The sequence below is a fragment of the Trichechus manatus genome, unplaced genomic scaffold (genome assembly GCF_000243295.1).
Source record: "Trichechus manatus latirostris isolate Lorelei unplaced genomic scaffold, TriManLat1.0 scaffold00075, whole genome shotgun sequence".
NCBI classification, from domain to species: domain Eukaryota; kingdom Metazoa; phylum Chordata; class Mammalia; order Sirenia; family Trichechidae; genus Trichechus; species Trichechus manatus.
Window position 1 is genome coordinate 7,525,196 of NW_004444011.1, and position 19,994 is coordinate 7,545,189.

Here is a 19,994-nt window from a genome sequence, read left to right on the forward strand (position 1 = left end):
GTTAGAATGCTGTAGTAATTGCACACATCAGTACAGAAATACGTAACGTATAAAAAGATGTGTTTTTGATGGTCTGTTTGGATACCCTGTACCATGCTTTCCTGGCTAGTCTCCCCACTGTCCACCCAGGCTTGTGAGCCTCCCACATCTCTGTCATCTTCCATGCCTCCCTCTCTATATATTTATTACTCCTGCCCTTGCCCAACAATGGAGCAGTTATACCCTATAAGACATGGAATTACCATCAGTTGGAATCGACTTGAAGGCAATGGGTTTGGTTTTAATGGCCTCTGCCCAGGTTCAGGCTCTCTTATCATGGTTTGGCCAGTGATCTTACCATTGTCTCCCAACTGGTCTCCCTGTTCCAGTCTTTCTATTTTTGAATACTTTTCTGCCACCTCAGTTATCTTTCTGAAACATGAATCTGGTCATACTGATCCATTTTACAAACACCTTTAGTGGTTTCCCATTGACTGCAGAAAATAATTTACTCGGGTTCTTTCATGATCTCCTTTCCACTTCCCCTTCCATTGACCGTCCTACTCTCCAGCCACACTGAACTGCTATCTCTGAAGCCTTCAGCAAGTTTCTTAACCTAAGCTACAGTATCCTCAGCTGTAAAATGGGTATAATAATAGGTTCTGCCTCATAGGATTAATTGGAATATCCAGTAATAAGCTTAGCACAGTGCTAGGCACATAGTAAGTAGTTGATAAACTATTATAATTTTCATCATTATTAAACTTGCCACAGTGATTTACTCATATTCTTATTATGCTTATCTGCCCTCCTTCTCTTTTCAGGTTATTTTCATCTTTAAGACACACAGCTGTAACTACCTTTGTGAAGCCATTCTGAATCTTCCAGTCCATTTCTGGACTCTTTCTTTGTGCTCACATTGTAGTTTTTACACTTCAGTGATACCACTTACCAGAAAGCCTGCCTTGTACTATAATTGTGTTTGTCTACTGATTTGAGGCAATTTGCTGCTGAGATGGGACTGTGGAAATTCTCAGCCTGGGGTGGAGGTTGGGTTAGGATTTGGGGAGGTCAAGTCAGCTGCAAGAGCTTTGCTTCTTAAAGAGATTATTTCTGGCAACTGTTTAAGGAAATGAAACTGGTGTGCTTTGTGCTGCAGGGTCCTTGGTTGGTACAAATGATTTATACTTGACTACGAAAAGAGCTCGGCTGCTAACCAAAAGGTCAGCCGTTCGAATCCAACAGCTGCTCTTTGGATACCCTATGGGGAAATTCTACTCTGTCCTGTAGGGTTACTGTGAGTCAGAATTGATTCCATGGCAACAGGTTTGGTTTTGGTTTTAAAGGTGTGGAGCCCTGGTGACACAGTGGTTAAGAGCTCGGCTGCTAACCTAAAGGTTGGCAGTTCAGTCCACCAGGAGCTCCTTGGAAACTCTGTGTAGCAGTTCTACTCTGCCCTGTAGGGTTGCTGTCAATCGGAGCTGACTCGATGGCATCTAACAACAACAGCCTAAAGTTAGGCAGTACAAACCCACACAGCGGCACCTTGGAAGAAAGTCCTGGAAATCTGCTGCTGTAGATTACAGCCAAGAAAACCCTATGGAGGGAGGCGGGGCAAAGATGGAGGAGTAGTCAGATGCCTCCAATGGACTCTCTTACAACAAAGACCCGAAGAAACAAGTGATTCGATTATATATAGCAATCTGGGAGCCCTGAACATCGAAGACACAGTTGAGGAACTGGACTTAGTGGCAGTGGGAGGGAGAGACAGTTTGGAAGCAGCAAGGAGTTGGCAGACCTGACCCGGCGAGAGCCTTAGCCCTTCAGGCCTGATCAGCTCAGGGGTGAGCGGTGAGGCAGGGAAGCAGCCGTGCTCAGGAGTTGTGTTTTCTGCACTGGGAGAGACCCAGTACCAGAGAGTCTACACAGCCACCCAGAACCAGTGAGAAACGGCCCTCCATCAGTGAAAGTTAAGTACTTGCGTATGGCCTACCACGTGGATCAGAAACACCCCCCTTAGAGGAAAAACCTCTCTCCCATTTACCTCCCTGCTCCATGTTCTGCACGGGGTCCCAGACCGGCTTCAACAATTGATGAGACCCCTGGGCCACAAGTAGGATCTGTCACATGCCCGGAGCCATTCTCCCCACCTTGGAGAATGAACAGATTAACAAACGGGAAAAAATAAAATGCCAGCTCCCCTAAGCCAGGAACCCAGGGTAGGCACAGGTCCTTTGCCCAGGCCCAGGCACAGGCACAAGGGATCCATGGAGTTTGAGTGCCTTTCCTCTTGCATAGACTTGTATGGGCCCATCTCAACAGCGTAGGCCCTCATTGCTGCAGTACAACAGGGTATATATATCGGAACTCTAACTTCAGCTGTTTCCGCTGTGAAGTGGCAGGTTCTTGACATTTGACGCTGCTCTGCCCATAAAGGAGGGTCTTCACCTACCCACATCAGGGGCCTGAGGATTGGTGGTTCCACCCACGCCACCTAGCCACCTGTGATAGGGGCCCATGAATAAGATGTACCCCCCAGTCCTTACAGCCAACAGCATTAGGTGCTCATAGTCCGGCTGCAGAACCCACCCACCTACACGCTTTAGGGAAGAGGGATACGCCTTCCTCCTGGACACTCAGGGGCATCCGTCAGCCCCCTGCCTTGCTCAGTGTGCGTCCCCCTGCTGCAGCCAGATGCCTGTGCTTAAACCAATCACCCATGCCTGTCTAGGACTGTAAGTGAGAGCCTACACCACACACTTGGTGGCTATCTACCTGGGCACCTGAGCTGAATCCATACAGGAGGAGTGGGTGGACTTCTGAGCTCACATACCCAGTAAGAGATCTAACCACCTGGTGACAGGACATTCGAGCTTCAAAGGTGCCAATAATCAAAGTAGCTCATACGAGCAGCCTATGTGGGCGTATCAAAACAAAACAAGAAGTTAGGACACGTTAAGCAAACATAAAATAAATATAATAACTTATTGATGGTTTAGAGACAACAGTCAGTATCAAATCACATAACGAGGCAATCCACAATGGCTTCAGCAAGCTCCCCAAATAAGGAATCTAGAAATTTTCCAGAGGAGGAAAATTTCTTGGAATTACTAGAGGCAGAGTACAATAGATTAATACACAGAACTCTTCAAGACATTAGGAAGGAAATTAAGCAAAACGCAGAACACGCAATAGAGAAATTAAAAAGATTTAGAGAAGAGCATAATGACAAATTTAACAGGCTGCAAAAATCCGTAGAGGGACAGCAATCAGAAATCCAGAAAATTAACAATAAAATTTCAGAATTAGACAATTCAGTAGAAAGTCATAGGAGCAGGATTGAGGCAATGAAAGTCAGACTTAGTGAAATTGAAGATAAAGCACTTGACATCAACTTATTTGTGGAAAAATCAGATAAAAGGATTTAAAAAACCCTAAGAATTACGTGAGATTCTTATCAAGAGGAATAACCTACGAGTGAGTGGAGTACCAGAACAGGAGGGATAATAGAAAATACAGAGAGAATTGTTGAAGATTTGTTGGCAGAAAACTTCCTGATACCGAGAGAGATGACAGGATATCTATCCAAGATGCTCATCGAACCTCACATAAGGTAGATCCCAAAAGAAAGTTGCCAAGACATACTATAATCAAACTTGTCAAAACCAAAGATAAAGAGAGAATTTTAAGAGCAGCTAGGGATAAACGAAAAGTCATCTACACAGTCAATAAGAATAAGCTTGGACTACTCAGCAGAAACCATGCAGGCAAAAGGCGATGGGATGATGAAACCTTGAAGGAAAAGAACTGCCAGCCAAGAATTATATATCCAGCAAAACTCTCAAGTTTGATGGTGAAATTAGGGCATTTCCAGGTAAACAGAAGTTTAGGGAATTTGCAAAAACCAAACCAAAATTACAAGAAGTACTAAAAGGAGTCCTCCAGTTAGAAAATTAGTAACATCAGATAACAGCCCAAGACTAGAACACTTGATACAGCAACCAGATATCAACCCAGATAGGAAAGTCACAAAGTAAATCAAAGGTAAAACACTGAAAATACGGAAACAAATGTCAATATGTAAAAGATGACAACATTAAAAAAAAAAACTTAAAAAATGTAGACATAGATTTTTCATATGGATAGGAAGTCAAGGTGATATAAAGAAATAAAAGACTAGTATAAACTTAGAAAAATAGGGGTAAATATTAAGGTAAGCACAAAGGAAACTAACAATCCTAGAAGTCAAAATAAAAAAAAACTAGAAAAATAGAGACTAAGCAAACAAAATCAACAACAGTGAAAAAAATGAAAAGAAAATACTCAAGGAAAAACGACTCAGCACAGAAAATTAAGCGGAACGAAGAAACTGTGAACAACACACAAAAAAAGACATCAAACTGACAGCAGTAAACTCATGCCTATCAATAATTATGCTGAATGTAAATGGACTAAATGCACCAATAAAGAGGCAGACATTGGCTGATTGGATTAAAAAACACGATCTGTCTATATGCTGCCTGCAAGAGACACACCTTGGACTTAAAGACACAAACATACTAAAACTCAAGGATGGAAAAAATATATCCAGCAGACAACACTCAAAAAAGAGCAGGAGTGGCAATATTAACCTCTGACAAAATAGACTTTAAAGTAAAATCCACCACAAAGGATAAGGAAGGACACTATATAATGATTACAGGGTCAATACATCAGGAGGACATAACTGTAATAAATATTTACACACCCAACAACAGGGCTCCAAAATAAATACAACAAACTCTTAACAGCACTGAAAAGAGCGAGAGACAGCTCTACAATAGTAATAGGAGACTTCAACACACCACTTTTGGTGAAGTACAGAACATCCAGAAAGAAGCTCAACTAAGACACGGAAGAGCTAAATGCTACAATCAAGCAACTTGATCTCATAGACATATACCGAACACTGCAGCCAACAGCAGCCAAGTATACTTTCTTTTCCAATGCACATGGAACATTCTCCAGAATAGACGACATATTAGGCCATAAAGCAAGCCTTAAGAAAATCCAAAGTATCGAAATATTACAAAGCACCTTTTCTAGTCATAAAGCCATAAAAGTAGAAAGCAGCAACAGAAAAAGCAAGGAAAATAAATGAAACACATGGAAACTGAACAACACTTGCTCAAAAACTGCTGGGTTATAGAAGAAATTAAGGATGGAATAAAGAAATTCATATACTCAAACAAAAATGAAAATACATCCTACCAGAACCTTTGAGACACAGCAAAAGCAGTTCTCAGAGGTCAGTGTATGGCAATAAATGCACATATCCAAAAAGAGGAAAGGGCCATAATCAAAACATTAACCCTACAACTGGAACAGGTAGAGCAGCAAAAGAAGCCCTCAGGCACCAGAAGTAAGGAAATAATAAGAATTAGAGCAGAATGAAATGAAATAGAGAATACAAAAACAATTGAAAGAGTTAACAAGACCAAAAGCTGGTTCTTTGAAAAGATCAACTAAATTGATAAACCATTGGCCAATCTGACAAAAGAAAAACAGGACAGGAAGCAGATAACACGTATAAGAAATGAGATGGGTGATATCACAACAGACCCAACTGAAAAGAATCATAACAGAATACTATGAAAAATTGTTCTCTAACAAATTTGAAAACCTAGAGGAAATAGACAAATTTCTAGAAACTCACTAAACTAAGCTAAACAAACAGAGGTAGAACAACTAAATAAACCCTTAACAAAAGAAGAGATTGAAAAGGTGATTAAAAATCTCTCCCCGCAAAAAAGCCCTGGCCGGGATGGCTTCACTGGATAATTCTACCAGACTTTCAGAGAAGAGTTAACACCACTACTACTAAAGGTATTTCAGAGCATAGAAAAGGAGGGAATACTCCGAAACTCATTTTATGAAGCCAGCATAACCCTGATACCAGAAGCAGGTAAAGTCACCACAAAAAAATAAAATTACAGACTAATATTTTTTGTGAACATTGACACAAAAATCCTCAACAAAATTCTAACCAATAGAATTCAGCAACATATCAAAAAAATAATTCACCGTGATCAAGTGGGATTTATACCAGGTATGCAGGGATGGTTCAACATTAGAAAAACGATCAATGTAATCCATCACATAAATAAAACAAGACAAGATCCACATGATCTTGTCAGTCGATGCAGATAAGGCATTTGACAAAGTCCAACACCCATTCATGATAAAAGCTCTCAACAAAATAGGAATAGAAGGGAAATTCCTCAGTACAATTAAGGGCATTTGTACAAAGTCAACAGCCAGCATCATCCTAAATGGAGAGACTTTGAAAGCATTCCACTTGAGAATGGGAACCAGACAAAGATCCCCTTTATCACCGCTCTTATTCAACATTGTGCTGCAGATCCTAGCCAGAGCAGTTAGGCTAGAAAAAGAAATAAAGGGCATCCAAATTGGTACGGAAGAAGTCAAAATAGCTCTATTTGCAGATGATATGATCTTATACACAGAAAACCCCAAAGAATCCACAAGAAAACTTCTGGAACTAATAGAAGATTTCAGCAAAGTTTCAGGATACAAGATAAACATACAAAAATCAGTTGGATTCCTTTACGCCAACAAAGAGAACCTCAAAGAGGAAATCACCAAATCAATACCATTTACATTTGCCCTCAAGAAGATGAAATACTTAGGAATAAATCTAACCAGAGATGTAAAAGATCTATACAATGAAAACTACAAGACACGACCGCAAGAAACCAAAAGAGACATGCATAAGTGGAAAAACATACCTTGCTCATGGATAGGAAGACTCAACATTGATAAAACGTCAACTCTACCCAAAGCGATCTACAGATACAATGCAATCCCCATCCAAATTCCCATGGCATTTTTAAGGAGATGGAGAAACAAATCACCAACTTCATATGGAAAAGGAAGAGGTCCCAGATAAGTAAAGCATCACTCAAGAGGAAGAACAAAGTGGGAGGCCTCATGTTACCTGATTTTAGAACCTATTATACCACCACGGTAGTCAAAACAGCCTGGTACTGGTACAACAACAGATACATAGACCAATGGAACAGAATTGAGAATCCAGATGTAAATTCATCCACCTGTGAGCAGCTGATATTTGACAAAGGCCCAAAGTCCATTAATTGGGGAAAAGAGTCTCTTTAACAAATGGTGCTGGCATAACTGGATATCCATCTGCAAAAAACTTAAACAAGTCCCATACCTCACATCATGCACAAAAACTAACTCAAAATGGATCAGACTTAAATATAAAATAAAAAATGATAAGGATCATGGAAGATAAAACCGGGTCAATGCTAGGTGCCCTAATACATGGCATAAACACAATACGAACCATAAGTAACAATGCGCAAACGCCAGAAGACTAGATAACTGGGAGCTCCTAAAAATCAAGCACTTATGGTCATCAAAAGACTTCACCAAAAGAGTCAAAAGACAACCTCCAGACTGGGAAAAAATTTTTGACGATGACAAATCCGATCAGTGTCTAATCTCTAAAATCTGCAAGATACTGCAAAACTTCAACAACAAAAAGACAACTAACACATTTAAAAAATGGGCGAAGGATACGAACAGGCACTTTGCCAAAGAAAATATTCAGGTGGTTAACAGGCACATGAAGAAATGCTCATGATCATTAGCCATTAGAGAAATGCAGATCAAAACTACAGTGAGATATCATCTCACCCCAACAAGGCTAGCTTTAATCCAAAAAACACAAAATAATAAATGCTGGAGAGGTTGTGGAGAGACTGGAACACTCATACATTATTGTTGGGAATGTAAAATGGTACCACCACTTTGGAAATTGATTCTTAAAAAGCTAGAAGTACTGTACGATCCAGCTATCCCACTGCTTGGAATATATCCTAGAGAAATAAGAGCCGTCACATGAATTGATATATGCACACCCATGTTCATTGCAGCACTGTTCACAATAGCAAAAGGATGGAAACATCCTAGGTGCCCATCAACGGACAAATGGATAAACAAATTATGGTATATCCACACAATTTAATACTATTGAACGATAAAGAACAATGATGAAGCTGTGAAACATCTTATAATATGGAGGAAGCTGGAAGTCATTATGCTGAGTCAATTTAGTCATTCACAGAAGGACAAATATTGTGTAAGACCACTATTGTAAGAACTCATGAAAAGGTTTAAACACAGAAGAAAACATTCTTTGATGGTTATGAGGGTGGAGAGGGAGGGTGAGGGTTATTTATTAACTAGATAGTAGATTAAGAACTATCTTAGGTGATGGGAAGAACAGCACACCCTACAGGGGAAGTCAGCACAACTGGACTAAACTAAAACTGAGAAGTTTCCTTAATACAGTCAAACACTTTGAAGGACAGAGTAGCAGGGGTTGGGGTCTGGGGACCATGCTTTCAGGGATCATCTAGGTCAGTTGTCATAACAAAGCTTATTAAGACAGTGTTCTGCATTCTACTTTGATGAGTGGCGTCTGGGGTCTTGAAAGCTTGCAAGCGGCCACCTCAGATGCACCAGTTGGTCTCAACCATCTTGAGTAAAGGAGACACAAGGAAAGTATTAGCCCAAGAGACAGGGCCACATAAACCAGAGACTTCATCAGCCTGAGACCAGAAGAACTAGATGGTGCCCAGCTACCACCAATGACTGCCCTGACAGAGAACACAACATAGAGTCCCTGATGGAGCAGGAGAATGGTGGAGTGCAGAACTCAGATTCTGGTAAGAAGATCAGACTTAATGGTCTGACTTAGACTAGAGAAGTCCCGGAAAGCACACCCCTGGATTCTCTGTCAGCCCGGAACTAAAACAGTTTCTGAGGCCAACTCTTCAGGAATTGGACTGGACTGTGGGACATAAAGTGATACTCATGAGGAGTGTGCCTCTTAGCTCAAGTAGATACGTGAGACTAAATGGGCAGTTTCTGTCTGGAGGTGAGATTGGAAGGCCGCGAGGGTTAGGAGCTGGTTGAATGGACATGGGGAATCAGGTGGAAAGGAGGAGTGTGCTGCCACAGTTGGAGGAGAGCAGTTAGAGTCACATAACAATGTATGTATAAATTTTTATATGGGAAAAAATAACAAATAAGAATAAAATAAAGAAAACCCTACGGAACTGTTTTACTCTGTAACACATGGAATCGCTATGAGTCAGAATAGACTTGATGGCGATGGATTTGGTTTTGGGTTTTTGTGCTTTAGTCTGTCCTTAACCAAACATGCTATTTAGAATGTTGACACAGTGTTGCTTCTTCACAACCTGAGCCTTCTTATCCTATTATGACAAGGGTGATAATCTGAAATTGATCATCTCTATTTAATCAATCAGTAGAAGTTGTGTGAGACATATAAAAAGTTTGCTGCCAAAAAGGAGGTGGGTGGGAGGACCTATTCATGGAAGGACCCTCAGTGTAACTCTCTAGATTGAGTTTGTATAAATAAGAAAGTTTTTCTTCTTAGTAAGTTACATTTTCAAGGGTAAGAATGGTCTTGGTTGGCTTTGTATACTCTAGTACCTAATGTGTAAATATTCCCCTTGATAGAGCAAATTGTCCAGCTAACTCTGTTGAGGGCAGTGAGGAGCCTGTTTGGCTGTCTGAGTAGATATAGCTCAGCTGCACTCTAGGCATCCCCAGCTGAGAGAGCTGACTCAGAAGGAAGGGAGAAACCTTTCTTTCTGTAAGGATTCATGTCGTGACCTGGAGCTGGCCAGGCTTGGACTGATAACGCACATGAGCAATAGCTAACACTTCCTCTGTCTAGATGAAATATTAAAATTTATAGCTATATTACTGGTCACTGAGATTAAACAAAGGATGGCAAGAATGATGTTGTTTACAAAGGTACTTCATAAAATCACTTTGTTACAATTATGTTTTTCAAAGTCTTATGAGTGAGTCCTGTGTTTTAGACATCAGGGCATATATACATTCATTTGCATATGCATATATATTTTTTAACCCTAGAAATAAATATGTATTTCTTGAAACTAAATAGTTGGGGATTAATGTATCAATTCCTGATAATGAAAGGTCTTTACATTCTATTGTGGAAACATTTTATTTTCTCATGTGACTTTCTTCAATGCTGTTATTTCTCCTGGATTTCCAGAGCTTCAAAAACAACTTGCTAGGATCTCTCTCTCTGTTTTTGTTTAAAGTCTTTTATGTCGCCAGTGACGTAGTCCTCTGTATTTCTTAACATTAAGTAAAATTATTTTTAAAAAGTTCTAGATGCTTAAGGCACATAATAATTAAGGGTTATTCCTGTTGGGAATAGAAACTCCATATTAAAACGGTTCTTCCTCAGAGGCTGCTAAAGAAGGAAAATGCTGTTTAGAGGGTTTGCCTCTGTGGTCTTTTTTTTTTTTTTTTTAATGGTAGTTATGTAACATCAGGTTTAATTGGCTGGGAGTTAGGAAGCTGGTTTATTTGTGTTTCTCTCGTGTCATGTACTTGAGGGCCTGAGAGGTCAGTGAAAGTACCTATAATTTGTACACTGGGGCTGCTGCCCAGGAAGTGTCATGCATAATGGCAGTTTGACAGATGTTGAAAGACATGGATATTGGTCTTTCTTTATACGGTGATGGGTGCAGAACAGACACTGAATAAACACGTGTTGATTAATTTTAAGAGTGCATTATTCTGAGTGGGGCACAGCAGTCCTTTATCTGATAGTAAGTCTCCTAACTCTGGCATCTTTTCTCTGATGGATACTGGCGGGTTGGGAGAGATTGCTACTCAGGATTTAAAAATTAATTCCCTAACGGGAGAAAACAGGTGGTAACATAAAAGAAGTCCCTGAATGGAGGAAGGATCAAGTAATTCTCAGAAGAGACTACTGGGGAGTGTTTACGACTTCACCAGGGCAGAGACACTAAAGGAGATAAATAAGATCCATAAGTAGTGCCAACATGCGGTGGGGTTAGGTTAATGACTCAATTGTGGCAGCGGAGGGACTTGCTGTGCTAAAAAAGGAACGTATCTAATCAGTGGATCCATGTATAGAAAGAAAAGAAACTTGAAAGTGAAAAAATGATGGCTCTCGTGTGCAGGAGAATGAAATGAAGAAACAGAAGTGGCACCGCTGTAGGGCAGACCTTGTGTCATTCATGCAGGTGGGAGAGATAGCTGAAGCTTTCTAAACAGATTTACACTTTGGCACAGAGTTAAGATACAGTGGCAGAGGGAGGTTAACGAGACATCTGCTGAAAGTTTAAAAGAGATTATCAGTTGCTTTTTTTTTTTTTTTTTTTAACTTTGCTTTATGTTTACAGTTTCCCTGCTTTAAAGCAGGGAAGGGAATTGTTACTTTGGATTTAATTTGGAAAATAAGTGAGAATTGGTTGATGATTTAGTAGTTGTGAAGACTTTGAAACAAACGATCTCTATTATCTTGAAGTTTGTGAGAGTGAAGGGAGGAATTGCTGGTCACACCATACCCCAGACTTTAGGAAAACCTATTAACAATGTATGAGAAGAGAGGGGGCTCGTACCCTGTATACCTGGTATGGAGGCAGTGGTAGTTCATTGGTAGAATTCTCACCTTCCATGCTGGAGACCCAAGTTTGATTCCTGGCCAGTGAACCTCATGGCAGCTGTCACTGGAGGCTTGTGTGTTGTTATGATGCTGAACAGGTTTCAGCAGAGCTTCCAGATGAAGATGGACTAGGAGGAAAGGGATGGTAATTTATTTCCAAAAATCAGCTAATGAAAACCCTGTGGATCACAATGGTTGATCCTCAACCCATTATGGGGATGGCATATGACTGGGCAATGTTTCCTTCCATCGTGCATGGGGTCACCATGAGTTGGAGCTGACTTGATGGCAGCTAACAACAACAGAGTAGACCTGGTGACTAGCACAGTCCTTGGCACACAGTAGGCCTTTAATAAAGAGTGACTGAATAAATAAGGAAAGAAAAAGAAAGGTGGCTCAAGTAAGAATATTTCGAAAATAAAGTTCTGAATAGAAAAGTGTTAATTATTCCAGTGAGAGAGAAAAGAGGGAATGGATCTGTTTCCTGGGAGCTTTCTGTGCTGAGATTAATATAACACAAAGTTTAAAAGATGGAAAACTGAGAATTCAAAAATGGTACAGACAGCAAGAATAATATCAGGAAAGCTAAAGGCCAAAGTGAGCCACAGCTTGTGAAAAATTCTTAAGACAAAGAAAAGGAGTTTTGAAAGCACTTAGAGAAAAAAGATGAACCATCCCTTGGGGAAGATATTATGATGATAAAGAATAACAAGGAAAAAAGTAGAGTTAAATTGAATTCCTAATTTTCATCTTTTCTACCAGGAATACATCATTAAAACATGGTTAAAAAGAAATTAAAAGAGCCAATAGTAAGAAAGCATCGAGCCTTTCTTTATCAAAAGAAGTTCAAATCTCTAGATCCAGATGAATAGTATCTTTTTTCCCACAGTTGCTGTCAAGTTGACCCCAACTCATGGAGACTTACTTTCTTCTGAGGCCCCTCTAGGTGGACTTGAACCACCAACCTTTTGGTTAGCAGCCAAGTGTCTTAATCATTTGCAACACCTAGGGACTGTAGATGTGGTCCTGGAACTGAAAGCATGAAACCATGACCTTCAACCGGGAGAGATGATAAGGTGGGGAGGTTAAGAGAATGGACTCTGGTGCTCAGCTGTCTGGGTTCAAATCCTGATTGTAAAAGTTACTAGCTCTTGAGACTTTGGACAAATTATTTTACCTCTCTGTGCCTCAGTTACTTTATCTGTAAAATGGTGGTGATGTGTCAGTTACCCCATCTGTAAAATGGAAATTCTGTGTCTGAGTTGATGCTTAGAATAGTACTTACTACCTCTTCTGGTTACTGTAAGAAATAAAATAATATGTGTAAAGAATTGTAAAACAGAGTAGGCACCATGTTAGCTGTAATTATTATTGCCTATTGTCTTTGAAAAATTATCTGCAAAGAGAGCTTTGATGATATTTGGGGGATGGGAAAATATTCTGTTTTAGAAAGAAGAAGAGAAAGATTGTAGAAGTTACAAACTGATAATTAGTTTGACATTAGTTTTTGGCAAAATTCTCGCAGATAATTAAAGAGATGATTTGTGAAGATTTAAAAAATAAGTCCTAGGAAAAGATCAAGCAAAGCAAAATAGGCCATATAATTTGATGGTGTAGAAGAAGGGAAATATACACAAAGTGAACTTATTTTTTATTGAGTATTCAATGATGTTGAGTTTTATAATGGACCTTTATGATGATTCTGTTTTTTTTTTCCCCCTCTGAACAGGCATTTAGTTTAGTCTGCTTCTTAATTACAAGTTGGCCAATGTATGTTTCTTCATTTGTGGTCTTCTCAAGACTTCACGCTTATTTTCAAGGTATACACCAGTTGCTGTTGAATTGATTCCAACTCATGGTAATCCCATGTGTGTCAGAGTAGAACTGTGCTCCATTGGGTTCTCAATGGCTGACTTTTTGGAAGTAAATCACCAGGTCTGTCTTCTGAAGCACCTCTGGGTGGACTCAAACCTCCAACCTTTTGCTTATCAGCTGAACATGCTGACTGTTTGCACCATCTAGGGACTTCTTTCAAGGTATAACAGCCTTCTTTTTTTCTACCCAGGACTTTTATTCTGGACATTGTGTTCATTGTAAGCTTGTGAAACAATTATGAAGTTGTTCTCTGATGGATTGATTCTGATCATAGGAGAATGGTATTAAAATATTTGTAGGAAAATGAATTCCAGTTTCAAACGAAAAAAGCAAGAAGAAATGTGGTTTAAAATTTCATAGAAAATGACAGTTCTTCACTACTTTATTTTACAAAGGGGGAAAAAATATCCTGACTGTGACCTTGGCTCCAGTTGAGTTTAAATATTCTAGTGTGAGAATTTATAGTTTTCCTACAGTTTAGGATGTATATTTCAACTTAAAAAATTAATTATCCATTTTATCATGAAATGTTCCCAGATAGCTTCACTTTCTTAAAACTTTTTATTATTTTATTATGTAATTAAGAATTTTATCTGTGCTTCACAAGTTAAAGTAGATTTATTTTTGTAATATTGGCTGGTTTTATGTAAGTATTGGGTTCCTAAGAGGAATGTATACATAAATGCGGTGTAGGTGTATCCTGTGATAAGAATGGCGTTGGTGGTAGTTTGTTTTCAGTAGATGAGCTCCTTGGTCAGCCTGTTCTCTCAGGTGAACTTCATTACCTGATAGAAATCTTATCCACGAATTGAATTGCTGTGTATTTTGAAAAACAGCATTCCTTCTCCACCCTTGCCCCCGATTTTGAAAACAAATCCCGAACACATTCCTCCCTTTTCCTCCTCATAATCAGATTGTAACTTTCATTGCCTCCTAAGCACCTTTGATGTGCCTATCTTGAATTAATTTTTGGTAATTCTCTGCATTTACACATGGCTGTTCCTTGCATGGTGCTTACAGACATACTGAGAAAATGCCAAATGGAAAGGTCTTCGGATCTTTAACAAAGGGCAGATCTACTACAGGCAGTCCCCGGTTACAAACGAGATCTGTTCCTAACTGTGCTTTTAAGTCGAATTTTTAGGTAAATCGGAACAGGTGCATATGGTTCTTATTTAGCCTTTAGAACAAGAAAAGTGAAGCCTTTCCTTTTTTTTTTTTTTTTAATGGTGCTTTAAGTGAAGTTTACAGCTCAAGTTAGTTTCTCATACAAGAATTTATACACACATTGTTATGTGACCCTAGTTGCTATCCCTATACTGTGACAACACACTCCCCCTTTCCAGCCTGGATTTCCCGTGTCCATTTAACCAGCTTGTATCTCTTTCTGCTTTCTCATCTCTCCTCCAGACAGGAGCTGCCCATTTAGTGTCGTGTATCTACTTGAACTAAGAAGCACAGTCTTCATCAGTACCGTTTTATGTTTTATAGTCCAGTCTGATCTTTGTCTGAAGAGTTGGCTTTGGGAATGGTTTTAGTTCTGGGTTAACAGAGAGTCCAGGGGCCATCTCTTCTGGGGTCCCTCTAATCTCAGTCAGACCATTAAGTCTGGTCTTCTACTAGAATTTGAGTCCTGCACCCCAGTTTTCTCCTACTCCATCAAGGACTCTTTGTTGTGTTCCCTTTCAGGGCGGTCATTGGTGGTAGCTGGGCACTGTCTAGTTCTTCTGATCTCAGGCTGATGGAGTCTCTGGTTTATGTGACCCTTTTTGTCTCTTGGGCTAATATTTTCCTTGTGTCTTTGGTGTTCTTCATTTTCCTTTGCTCTAGGTGGGTTGGGAACAATTGACAGATCTTAGATGGCTGCTCGCTAGCTTTTAAGACCCCAGACGCCAGTCATCAAAGTGGGATGCAGAACATTTTCTTGAACTTTGTTATGCCAGTTGACCTAGACGTCCCCTGAAACCATGGTCCCTAGACCCGCATCCCTGCTATTCTGTCCCTTGAAGTGTTTGGTTGTGTTCAGGAAACTTCTTAGCTTTTGGTTTGGTCCAGTTGTGCTGACTTCCCCTGTAGTGTGTGTTGTCCTTGAAGCCTTTTCAGTTATTTAAAAGCTGCACTTGCAGCAAGTGAAGGTGATTGTGATGAAGAATTTGTTGTAAGTGGGGGTTTGTTCAGTTGTTTCAAAGTGTTGGCAAATTTACATAACATTAAAGGGCAAGTATAGTTGTCCATAGACTTTTGTAACCCTGGGGGCTGCCTGTACTCTCAAATTAAATAGCAGCAACAACAAAATAAAATGAGTTGTCGTTGAGTCAATTCCGACTCGTGGTGATCCTGTGTATTTTAGAGTAGCACTGTGCTTCATAGGGTTTTCAATGGGGGTAGATCGCCAAGCCTTTTTTTCAAGGTGCCTCTGGGCGGATTTGAACCATCAACCTTTCGTTTAGCAGCCAAATACTTAGCCATTTGCCGCACTCCCACATTATACCAGTGTAATTCCCCTTTCTCCTGAACTAAATGAATACCTCTAAATTTTCTTTTCCATATAGTTTTTACTGGTCTTTTTAATTTTTTTCCCCACTTGACTGACCAGAAATACAGCATTTGTGGTATGATGGACATTTTTAATTTTTACGAAAACTTTTGTTCCAAAATTGGATTTCTGGCCCTCACCTGAGACTATAGTGCAGTGTTACCTGTGTGGCTGTTGAGAAGTAGTAAAGGAAGGTGGACTGGGGCGTGAGGCTTCAGGCTCTTGGCCGACTCCACCTCCTGCAGCCTCTCTCCTCATCATGTATGGAGGCTTAGTCTCTATAGAGGGATGGTGGGGAGGAAAACAGAAAATGAATGTTTATAAAGAAACTGACATAGCTCTCAGTAAATGGGAGCATTAATGACTATCTGCTTTTGTAAGGTGTTCCCCTTTCTCAGTCCATTTTCTTCTTCCTAGAACTGAGCAGTGCTTTGCCTTTTTAGCCGTTTAGTCTTCTTTTTCAAATGTAGCAATTATTTGGAGCCTTAGCGGTACAGTGTGGGCTTTGAGTGTGAATTTTAAATTTGAAGTGTTAAATTTTTATAGTTACAGTACTCAAGAATTTAAAAATACTTGTTTATATTTTTCAAGGGGGCATTGATGGTTTAGTGGTAGAATTCTTACCTTCCACGTGGGAGACCTGGTTTGATTCCTGGCACATGTACCTCATGCTCAGCTACCACCTGCTTGTCAGTGGAGTTTGGAGTGTTGCTGTGATGCTGAATAGGTTTCAGTGGAGCTTCCATACTAAGACAGACTAGGAAGAAAGGCCTGGTGATCTGTTTCCAAAAATCAACCAGTGAAAGCCGTATGGATCACGTTGGTCCAATCTACAGCTGATCATGGGGATGGCACAGGACTGGGCAGCATGTTGTTTCATTGTGTGTGGGTCACCATGAGTTGGTACCGACTTTACTGCAGCTAATAACAATATTTTTCAAACTGGAATGCATTTTCAAATCAACTTAGATGTTGTATAAGAGTTTGAGAGGGAAATTATTATTTTTTTTGTAAGGCTAAACTTCAATTTCTTTTTTTAAAAAATTATTCATGGATAATATATTAAAAAGACAAAGATTTAATTTTACAACGTTGAGGAAAATGCACATACATTGTCTAACATTTTGAATGATGCAGAGCATTGTGTCACTTTTATACCATTTCATATTGTGGGTTTCCAAACACACAGGTGTTGGTGAGACCCAGCATGCAGAAGGCATGGAGGGAAATTAAATGCTATAGTGCATTTACGTTGTGAAGGCTCACTTTCTAAATTTGACTGTTTGCTCTAAAGAATATTTATTCTTTGTATGGTATTAATAATGTAGGGAGTTCTGTTCTAAACTGGAGAATTGTTCTCTTTATGAGTAAGTCCATTTATAGTGAACAGTCTCCCAAAACACTGAAGAAGATAAAATATATTTCTGTAGAATGTATGTCATATATATGCTCATTATGAACTATAGCCTATTCTGTTTTATTAGCTTTATTACATTTTCCACAATTTTAAAATATAATGACATACTCCGTTGGGTAAATCTCCTGCATTTTTTAACATTTTAAAATGTTAAAAAGCAAAGATGTTACTTTGATGACTAAGGTGCACCTGACCCACGCCATGGTCTTTCCATTTGCCTCATATGCATGCAAAAGCTGGACAGTGAAAAAGGAAGACAGAAGGAGGATTAATGCCTTTGAATTATGATGTTGGCAAAGAATATCAAATATACTGTGGACTGCCAGAAGAATAAACAAATCAGTCTTAGAAGAAATACAGCCAGAATGCTCCTTAGAAGTGAGGATGGCGAGACTTCAGCTCACTTACTTTGGACATGTCATCAGAAAAGACTAATTGCTAGAAAAGGACTTCATGTTTGGTAAAGCAGAGGGTCAGTAAAATGAGGGAAACCTTCAGTGAGATGAATTGACACAGTAGCTACAACAGTGGACTCAAACATATCAGCTGTTGTGAGGATGGCACAGGACTAGGCAGTGTTTCATTCTGTTACACATAAGGTTGCCATGAGTTGGAGCTGATTTGATGGCAGCTAACAACAGCAGTGTCTTGTTCTGTTGTACATAGGGTTGCTACGAGTCGGAACTGATTTGAAGGCACCTAACAACAACAACAGCAACAACAAATATAAATGCAGTCCATCTTTTAAGATGTAAAGACTTACATTTTATTTTTGTATATTTTTATTTCAAAAAGTTAAACTATTTGTAGTACGTTAGCTTTTGTAACCTTGCTGTATAATGTAGTCATTAATAGCACAGACTTTGAAGTCTGACTTACTTAGATTTGTTCTCTGGACTTACTTGGAAAGTCACTTCATCTCTCCAACCTCAGTTTCCTTATCTATAAAGTGAGGATAATTACAGCACCTACCACATAGGAGTTGTTGAGAGCTTTACATGAGAGAACACATGTAAAGTACCTGGCCTATAAATATTAGCTTTTACCATTGTCATTGCACATCTGTGAGCTATAAGGAACATGGTGTAGAGGAAACAATTTGGGACTAGCAGATTGGAGATCTGCGGTTTTAGTCCAGAGAAAATCCACAAAAATTGGAAATGAAGTTGAGACTAAGATCAAGACTTTGACACTCCGTGATAAGGTGGTGTTGCTTTTCTGCTGGTTTATCCTATTATTCATATTACTACAAACAAGGGCATTGATACAGAGTTTATTTTTTCCAAAGTTGCCTTTCACTTTAGAACAGTAAATAGAGAAAGATTTGCAGTCATTGGATTCCTGGACTACAGCTTGATGCATCTGTATCTCCTCTGTCCAAACAGTAAGCTACATGACTCTTCTGAGGTCGTGGACTGAGTTCAGAGGGAGTTCGTGCTTGGAACCAAGTATAATGTTATGTGATTTACAGCTGAGCAGGCTAGTTAAAAATTTGGCAGAAATTATATGCCCTTCATTTTTTCTTTTTGGCCTTTTTTTCCCCTCTGGATTCATGTTGGATGTTTGTCAGCGGTGAATACTTGTGTCCTTGTAGCCTGTGAGAGGAAGAGTGGCCAAGTGGTGTGATGTGGCATTGGGAAACTTTGTGGTATTAGAAATGATGTGGCATTGGAAATGATGAATGAATTTTAAATATCACACTGGCCACTGCCGGTGAAGTCCAGGCTGTTAGATCAGTTCATAACCAGGAGCTTGGTATTGTCAGAGGAATGGCCAGACAGCTGCGCCTGAGAGAGAACCTTCTGTGGCTTGTACTGTGCTGAAACCACAGGCTCCCTGGAAGCTGACTGTGACGGAAGTACAATTGTGGCTCAGCTCTGCCTGCTTTCCAGTAGGACTCTTCTCCTCTGTTCTGTTTTTTCATGGTGGGAATTCAGTCACTCCTTCCCTTATTCATTCAGTGGAGGGGATTCATCATTCACTTAATTAACATTGACTGAGCACTCACTCTGAATCAGCCACTGCCCTAAGTACTGGAGATACTGCAGTGAGCAAAGCAGATGAAAATCCCTACCCTCGTGGAGCATCCATTTTAGTGAGACAAAGCAGTCAAAACACAAAACAAATAAATAGATAATATGATATATATTTTAATGTATTTTATTAATATGCTATTAATATATATCTTAATATATAATATGTATCGGTATACTGTACTGTACCTGTTGCCATCAAGTCCATTCTGACCTGTGAGGGGTCATGAGCTGTGGGACTGTAAGTAACTGAGGAGGGAGCTGCTGGGGGTGTTGAGAGGAGGAGTGACAGGCTGTGTGACTTAGGTTTTTAACAGTATCGCTCTGATGGCTATGACAATGAAGTTCTGATTGATCAAAAAAGGCTTTTTATGTGTGTGTATGCCAAAGGGACATTCCATGTTTGGTGTATTAATACCACCTTAGGCGTAAACAAGAGTGAATTTTTTCATAAAAATGAACTCGAGTTATCATGGTGCTGTCGTCCTTGAGGGAGTTTTATCCCCTGGAAGTTACTAGGACGTGGAGGTTGAGGAAAGGGGATTACGCAGGGTGGATTACATTTGTGTGTAAAATGTATCTTTT

General features: G+C 39.7%; 1 protein-coding gene across 1 annotated transcript in view; it reads left to right on the forward strand.

Moving 5' to 3' along the window:
• NEBL (nebulette) overlaps positions 1-19,994 on the forward strand; it is a 510,414-nt gene that overhangs the window by 11,191 nt on the left and 479,229 nt on the right. The gene's annotated exons all lie outside the window — the stretch shown is intronic.